Below are 9,121 nucleotides of genomic sequence, written 5' to 3'. Positions count from 1 at the left end.
GGCTCATATATTTGTATAGAGACCACAGTTCTGAGTGTCTCTTCCACCAAGAGACTCTTTAAAATTTGTTCCACCTGTAGCTTCTATCTCTTTATGGTGTCTTTATACTATGGGACACATGATAGTGTTTACTTTTTCTCCTCATCATGGGACTCCAGTGACAAAGACATAACTGCTTCTTTCATAAATGCAGTAGTTATTGCCAAGCTGAACCCCTTCATCTAAAGAAAGCATCAGGAACAGAGACATAAAACAGTCCTTAGAGATATTTTTCAATAGGGCTAACTTATTGAAGTGACAATCACTAAATCCTCTTATTGCAGTCATTAACACAGTTAAATTATTACCTAAAATTATCACAAGTTCGGCAACTCTGTAAATTTAAATGAAATGCATTCAGCTGCCTTATATAGTGTCAATATGTAAATAAGGTCCAGTTTGTTACTTGCATTGTTAAATATTCTTGATCTTTAATTTTTTCTTCTTCATCTCATCACTATGTGAAAATTCCTATACAAAATATATCAGGTAATTGTGATTTTGGTTTTGTATTTTTCTTGTATATATCAATTACTTATATTTTTTTAATACATTGTTATTGAGAACATACCAAATTAGCATCATATTCTGCTCCTTGTGGACTGATTCTTTTCTGTAAGATTTGCTGAAATTGGCTTGCATTGGCTTCAGGCTGATTGGGAACATCTCTTTTCAACTCCAAAGTCAGTAACACCAAGCTGGTGGATTGAAATCATCCATTATGGGCCTAATTACACTATGGATATTGGCAAATGCTACACAGTAATGCTCTCCTATGAGAGGGAGCCATTTTTTTATTCATTGAACAGCACATCAGTACATTTACAGTTGAGTGGAGATTTCTCCTTAGCCATGGCTCTTAACCCTCACAACTCATTTACTTCCTTGATGTTAGTTTAGATATACAGCTTTCTTTTAGTTAGTATTTACATGTATTTCTTTTCCATCACTTTAAACTTTCCTATGATGTCCTTTTATCTGGAGAGTGTTAATTCTTGGTTTTGGTTTTGCTCTTTTTAGGTAGTTTGACCATCATTGTATTTCTGAATAACTTGATCTATTAACATCTAACATCATCAGAATGTATTTGAATTTATTTTTCCATGTTTCTATATGTTTTCTAATTGAGAGAACAGATTTTGTATTTATTCTTGCTTCTCTTCATACTTTGTTATTCCATAGCCCCTACATTAACTTATTAATCATACATCATTATTATTTTATTCTTCTTCTCTGTGCTTTATGTAGAGATTATGGCTTTTTCTTAAAAATTTTATTGTGATAGAATGTACTACACAACATTAAATTTCCCATTTTAACCCCTTGAGGTATACAATTAGGTGGCATTTAGTACATTCATCACTGCTGTTTTATTCTAGGGCTTCAAAACTACACAACATCAATGCATTTGATTATGTCACAGCTATGAACAAATAATAACAAAGATACCTATGAATCAATGTGGAGGGATTTCCAAGATATATTATTAGATGGAAAAAAGCAATGCATAAAATAGCATGTATAGCATGTGACTTTCTATGTGAGAAAGAAGGGAAAATAATATGTACCTGTATCATTCCATTTAAAAGAAGAAACACATGAGAAATCAATTTGAAACTAATGAGACTTGTTATCTACAGGGGGTGGGGTGGGAATAGGATAGAAAAGATATATAGATGAGTACATTTATTTGTATAGTTTTGACTGTGTTATCTTTAACCTACTAAAAATAAAAAGACAGTGATAGAAAATTAAAAATATAGAATGACAAAAAATGGGCATAGCTATATTTTGAGTTTATACCATAATCAGACTAAAGGTGAAAATAAAATATATGTTATTATTGAACACTGAATTTTCTCTATACAATACTCTCACAACAACTAAAAATTGCAAGCAAATTTTTGTAAGCAAATTTTTTTAGCTGAAGTTAGTTCATAATTAACAGTATTTTGAGTTAAAGATTCTGAAATCACATGGATTCAAAGGTTTAGTAAGCTTGTTTGAGCTTTTTCTTTTTTACTGAGGTGGGCTTGTCTTGCTATAAATTTTCCCCTTACAATGGCTTTTGCTGCACCCCATAGGTTTTGGAGTGTCATATCTTTGTTGTCATTTGCTTCTAGGTATTTTTTAATTTCCTCTTTGATTTCTTCAGTGATCCATTGGTTGTTCAGTAGCATATTGTTGAGTCTCCACTTGTTTGTGTCTTTTGCAGATTTTTTTCTTGTTGTTGATTTCCAGTCAGAGAGCGTTGTGGTCAGAAAAGATGCTTAATAAGATTTAAATTTTCTTAAAGTTACTGAGGTTTGATTTGTAGCCCAGGATATGATCAATCTTAGAGAATGTTCAATGTGTACTTGAGAAGAATGAGTAAAAGAATGTTGCTTTTAGGTGGAATGTCGTATAAATATCTATGAAGTCCATCTGGTTTAATGAATCATTTAGGGCCTGTGTTTCCTTATTGATTTTCTGTCTGGTTGATCTGTCCATTGCTGTAAGTGGGGTGATAAAGTCCCCATCTATTATTGTGTTATTGTTGATTTGTCTTTTTCAGGTTGTTAGCAATTGCCTTATATATTGTGGTGAACCTACGTTGGGTCCGTAGTTATTTAAAATTGTTATATCTTCTTGGATTGATCCTTGGATCATTATATAATGACCTTCTTTGTCCCTTAAAATATTCTTCATTTTAAAGTCTATTTTATCTGATATGAGTATTGTTCCTCTAACTTTCTTTTGATCTCCATTTGCATGAAATATTTTCTTCCATCCTCTCACTTTCCATTTGTATGTGTCCCTAGAAGTGAAGTGGGTCTCTTGAAGACAGCATATATATGGTGGTCTTGTTTTTGCATCCATTCAGCCAGTCTATGTCTTTTGGTTGGGGCGTTTAGTCCATTAACTTTTAAGGTAATTATTGATATGTATGTTCTTATTGCCATTTTATTAATTGCTTTGAATTTGTTTTTGTTGCTCTTTTTTCTTTCCTTCTTCTCTTGTTCCCTCCTCTTGTGGTTTGATGACTCTCTTTAGTGTTGTATTTGAGTTGATTTTTCTTTATTTGTGTATCAATTGTAGATTTTTGGTTTGCAGTTATTCTGAAGTTTTGATATGAGTCTATATGTATATGAGATTGTTTTAAGTTGTTGTTCTCTTGATTGCAAGTTCATCTCCAGTGTCCTGCATTTGTACACTCCTCTTCTCATGATTTCTGAATTTGGTGATATAATTGTGCATGGATGATTTCATATCTTTACTGTGTATGTAGCTTTACTTGTCATCCTTGTCATTTGTGGAATTTTTGTTTCCTGTTGCTATCTTTTCTTTTCTGCCTAGAGAAGTTCCTTTGGTGTTTGTTGTACAGCTGGTTTAGTGTTGCTGAATTCTCTCAGCTTTTGCTTATCAGTGAAGGTTTTGATTTCTCCTTCAAATCTGAATGAGAGCCTTGCTGGATAGAGTAATCTTGTTTGGAGTATTTTTCCTTTCCTCATGTTGAGTATATCATGCTTCTGGCCTGCAGAGTGTCTGCTGAAAAATCTGCTGATAACCTTATTAAGGTTCCCTTGTATGTTATTTGTATCTTTTCCCTAGCTGCTTTCAAGATTTTCTCTTTGTCTTTCATTTTGGTCAGTTTGATTAATATGTGTCTTGGTGTATTTTTCCTTTGGTTAATTTTATATGGTACTTGTTGTGCTTCCTGAATTTGAGTGAGTGTTTCCTGACCCATGTTAGGGAAGTTTTAGGCTATTATCTCTGTCCCTTTCTCTCTCTCTTCTCCTTCTGGCACCCCTATAATATGGATGTTGGTGCGTTTCATGTTGTCCCAGAGTTCTCTGAGACTCTCTTCATTTCTTTTCAATCTTCTTTCTCTTTTCTGTTCTGCATCCGTAATTTCCACTAATCTGTCCTCCACCTTGCTTATTCATTCTTCTGCCTCCTGTATTCTGCTGTTTGCTACTTCTGGTGAATTTTTTATTTCAGTTATTGTATTTTGCATCTCTTCTTGCTTAAGTTTTATATCTTGTATCTCTTTGATCAGTGTTTCCTTTAAGTTATCCATCTTTGCCTCCAGTTTATTTCCAATGTCTTGCTTCATCTTCAGCATCAACAGTTTAAAGTCTTTTCCCTGGAGGCTGAGAATCTCCTCATCACTCAGCTGATTTTCTGGGGTTTTTCCTTTCTCCCTCATATGAGTTATAGGTCTCTGTCTTTACATTTTTATAGGTTTTTGGTGTGGTGACCTTTTTATAGATAGTTGAGTTGTAGCCTCTCTTACTTCTGGTGTCTGCCCCCATGTGGCTGAAGTTGATATGGGGGCTTGCTGTAGGATTCCTGATGGGAGGGGCTGATGACTGCCCACTGGTAGGTGGAGTGGATTCTACTCCCTCTTGTGGGTAGGGCTTAGTCTCTGGATGGGATTAGAGGCAGCTGTGTGCCTGAAGGGTCTTTAGGCATCCTGTTTACAGAGGGGTGGGGCTGTGATCCCACCTGTGTTGTTGCTTGCCCTGGGGCTTATCATCACTGACTGATGGGTGGGGCCAGATTTTCCTAAAAAGGCCACCTACAGAGAATGGCATGTTGCTCAGTATTTCTGAGAGCTTTGCTTTCAATGTCCTTCCCTCACAACAAGTCACATTCACCCCTGTTTTCCCAGGATGTCCTCCAAGAACATCAGTCAGGTTTGACCCAGATTACCATGGAGACTTTGCTTTTCCCTGGGTCCCAGTGCACATGAAAGTCCGTATGTGCCTTTTAAGAATGGGGTCTCCATTTCCCCCAGTCCCTTGGAGCTCCTGCACACAAGCCCCACTGGCCTTCAATGCCAGATGCTCCAGGGGCTCTTTCTCCCAGTGCCAGATCTGCACATGTGAGAGTTTGATGTGTGGCTCAGAACTCTCCCTCCTGTAGGTGAGTCTCTGTGAACCAGTTAGTTTCCAGTCTGTGGGGCTTCCCATCTGGGAGATATGGAGTTGTTTATATCGTGAAATTGCCCTTCCTACCTCTTCATGTGACCTCCTCTTTTTCTTCTGGAGTATGATATCTTTTTTAAGGTTTCAGGTCCATTTGGGTGAAGATTGCTCAGCCTTTACTTGTGAATTTTGTTGTTTTTAGGAGAGAAGTTGAGCTCCAGTCCTTCTATTCTGCCATCTTAATCCCATCCTTACCTTAATTTCCTGAATATCCCTTCTTGAAATTCTTTACCCTGCACTCCAAGGGGTTTTGTTTACTCTGGTTTCCACCCATTTCCTCCCCTGAAAGAGGAGTACCAGACAGCACAAGGGGAGGAGGGAGGAGAAAAGGGAAGAAGTCAACAATCTCTTCCTCTGTCTCCAGTGCTCTCCCTAGCAAGATATTTCAAGCACATCTTAGCATTGGTCAGACTGTATAAACCCCATATCAGGACCCCTCTGAAGAGAGTCACTTTATTTTTTTATTTTTTATTTTTGTCTTTTTGCCATTTCTAAGTCCACTCCTGCAGCATATGGAGGTTACCAGGCTAGGGGTCTAATTGGAGCTATAGCCACTGGCCTATGCCAGAGCCACAGCAATGTAAGATACAAGCCATGTCTGTGACCTACACCCTAGCTCATGGCAATGCCGGATCCTTAACCCACTGAGCAAAGCCAGGGACTGAACCCACAACCTCATACTTCCTAGTCAGATTAATTTACCATTGGACCATGATGGGAACTCCTGAAGAGAGTCACTTAAAGCAATATGAGGTTGCCATGGACCCATGGATGGGGACTCAACACTTTCTTTGGCCTGTCTTGTTGAGTCAGAACTCTCCCAACATCTATCTTATTCACTCACATTACTCACATTCAAAGGACATCTGCCACCTGCAACCAAGCACCTTAGACTTGTGGCTTCCTGTCTTGTCTCTTCTAGGAAAACTCCTGTGAGACTACTAGGGCAACTCTGGGAGGTGATCAGGCTCCCCTTCTTCCTCTTAGGGGCAGTCCTCCTAATTGAACCTGGGTTCTTACCAGTCTGATTGGCAAGTGCTCCCTAGGCAGGTTCCTGTGCCTCCCTGGGTTCTGTTGTGCTCCCAGGTTCTTGTCCTGACATGTCCAGAGTGCTAGTACCATATGGACCAATAGGTCTGCTGGCTCCAGGGAGATCACCTCTCCTGGCATCCCAGGGGTTGTCCCTAGGACAATGGAGGTGAAATCACTGTCTCCGAATCCTGGTTGAGCCCCCAGAATATGTTAGCGGGGTTATGTACAGAGAAACAAGACACTAAGCTTTTTTTTTTTTACTGGGAAGCAGTGTTTATTCATCCCAGCACTGGCTCAGGTGATTAGTATTCAAGGCTGGCACCAAATGCCTTATATAGTCTGCTTGTTTTCCTGCTACATCTAAGTTTCTTTGTTCCCCTTATCAGGAATACTATAAATTGTGGGCAGACAACTATAGATGCACCTGTGCTCATGGAAGTAGTTTGTGGTGCATTACCACAGAACTATGCATGTGCACACAGATGCTGGAAGTGCTGCACCAAACCTTCCCTTTGATCTAGGAGGGCTCAACCACCTCCCACTATATATTAACCTGGAATCGACCATCAGAAAGCTAAGTCACCTGAGGTAAGTAATTTATCTCATAGCTATACTTTCCATATTTATCAAATGAAGACATAAGATTTGCCTTGTGAACCAAGCAGTCCTAAAATATAATTATTGTTGTGAGTGGTTAAAGCATGTGAAAATCCTTTGTATGATATATAAGTAGGGGTCATAAGATTTTCTTAGAGGCAGTTGGGAACATTTTGGAGAAAGGCAGCTGACATAATAGAGCTTCTGTGGACATTTGAACTGCTAAGGGTGTATTTTCCAAGCTGAGTGGTCAAGAACATGGATCTTGGTCAGACAGACCTGTGTTGTGATTCCACCTGATGCACTTAATTGTGTCTATATTTGAACATTTAAATAATATATGCTTTTGTTTTCTTCTGGTTAAAAAATGTGTAATAATATTTATTAGAGCTATGGTGAAGATTTAATTTGAAAGTGCATATAAAACCTTAAACAGTGCCTGGAACTATTGACATTGGTTTGGAAGCCTGGATTGGACATTTTTGATAATAGGGCATTTTAAGTGACTCAAAACAGATAGGATGCAGTGAACTATACTGGAAGCCCATGCCATAGCTTTAGTAATTATCTGCAAATGTAAGGAGTTTCATGTTTGTTTTAAGAGGAAATGAATGATTGATACATCTTTCCCAGTGCCATTTTCACATTTTAATCTTAGCAAATGACAGATGTGTGAACCTGGCTTGATGTAAAGATATAAACTTGAACACAGAGACTTCTCAGTTCTTGTTGACTCCTATGTACTCAATATGGGGCAAAGTGTTGTTCAATAATTCATTACTGAATGAAAAATAAATTTCCATTGTTTTCATAGGGAAAAGATTTGTTTAATGTGAGAATTTGATATATTATTGAAGCCAAAATTGTAAAGACTGATTCATTCACAAACATTTAAGAGAAATAAAGGGAAATTGTAGCCAAAATTAAGACTTTTCAGCTGACAAAGGACAAGACTCTAATATTGTGGCATGTTAATTGTCATTATCCACATTAGCCAATTCCCAGCTGAGGTAAGAATAGCATGAGGATGGAAAACCAGAGCAGCATGTCTGAGTTCCTCCTTCTGGGGCTCCCCATCCAGCCATAGCAGAAAGGTGTGTTTTGTTCCTGTTCCTGGGCATGTACCTGACTGTGTTTCTGGGGAACCTGCTCATCATCCTGCTCATCAGGTTGGACCCTCACCTCCACACCCCCATGTTCATCTTCCTCAGCCACTTGGCCTTCCTGGACATCTCCTTTTCATTTGTCACTGTCCCACAGATGCTGAGAGACATGCCCACTGTGTAAAAATCAATCGACTATACCAGGGGTATAGCACAGATGTATTTTTTCATATTTTTTACTGATCTAGACAATTTCCTTCTCACCTCAATGGTGTATGATCAGTATGTGGTCATCTTCCATCCTCTCAATTACACCATTGTCATGAGAGAATGACTCTATACCTTACTCCTCACTGTATCCACTGTATCTTGGATTCTCTCCAGGGCCAGTGCCCTTTGTCACACTCTCCTCCTGGCCCAGCTGTCCTTTTTTGCTGACAATATCATCACTCACTTCTTCTGTGACCTTAGTGCCCTGCTCAAATTCTCCTGCTCAGACATGTACCTCAATGAGATGGTCATTTTCACAGTAGGACTGGCAGTCATCATCCTCCCACTAATATACATCTTGGTCTCTTATGGCCACATCAGGGCCACCATCCTCAAGGTACCATCCACCAAGGGCATCTGAAAGGCCTTGTCCACATGTGGCTCCCATCTCTCTGTGATTTCTCTCTATTACGGAACAATTATTGGGTTGTATTTGGTCCCCTCATCCAGCACCTCCAGTGACAAGGACATAATTTCCTCTGTGATGTACACAGTGGTCACCCCATTTCTGAACACCTTAATTTATAGAATATGAAACAGGGACATGAAGGGGGCCCTGAAGAAACTCTTCCACAAGGCAGCAGTCTTGTCTCAATGGTGTTTGCTCATCTTTATAACAGACACATGTAGTCACATTATCCCATATCCTACATATCTAATCTTGAGCCTGGCCTGGAATGAATACTTAGTAAATATTTGGTAACTTGAATCACAATTTGTTACAGTTATTCTTTCTTTTCTTAACAACACCTTAGTATAAATTGTGAATTCTGAGCTGACCTTATTGATTACTGCTTTTGTCTGTAACATTGAGAATTTATATATCTGGGAGTACTTACGTCTCTCTTCTTATATCACGTGAATTTATTCGTTTGTTATAAAACACCTTTTTTGAGGTAAAATTTTCCTATAGATGTAGGACACAGTTAAAGTGTTCAGATTATTATTTTGATATGTGTACATTGTGAAATAACCTCCATAATCAAATGAATGTATATATTTTTCATCTCCACTTAGTTACCTTTTTAATTTATTTTGGTGTGGGGTGAGAGAATTTAAGATCCACTGTACTATTGGATTAAATATCAAGTGTACAATACAGTCTGGTTC

The 9,121-nt window shown here is 38.3% G+C and overlaps 1 pseudogene; it reads left to right on the top strand.

The window, feature by feature from the left end:
- On the top strand, positions 7,830-8,639 carry LOC110257109 (annotated as a pseudogene).

This window comes from Sus scrofa, chromosome 1 (genome assembly GCF_000003025.6).
Source record: "Sus scrofa isolate TJ Tabasco breed Duroc chromosome 1, Sscrofa11.1, whole genome shotgun sequence".
NCBI classification, from domain to species: Eukaryota; Metazoa; Chordata; class Mammalia; order Artiodactyla; family Suidae; genus Sus; species Sus scrofa.
This window is presented reverse-complemented; position numbering and strand designations above follow the sequence as displayed.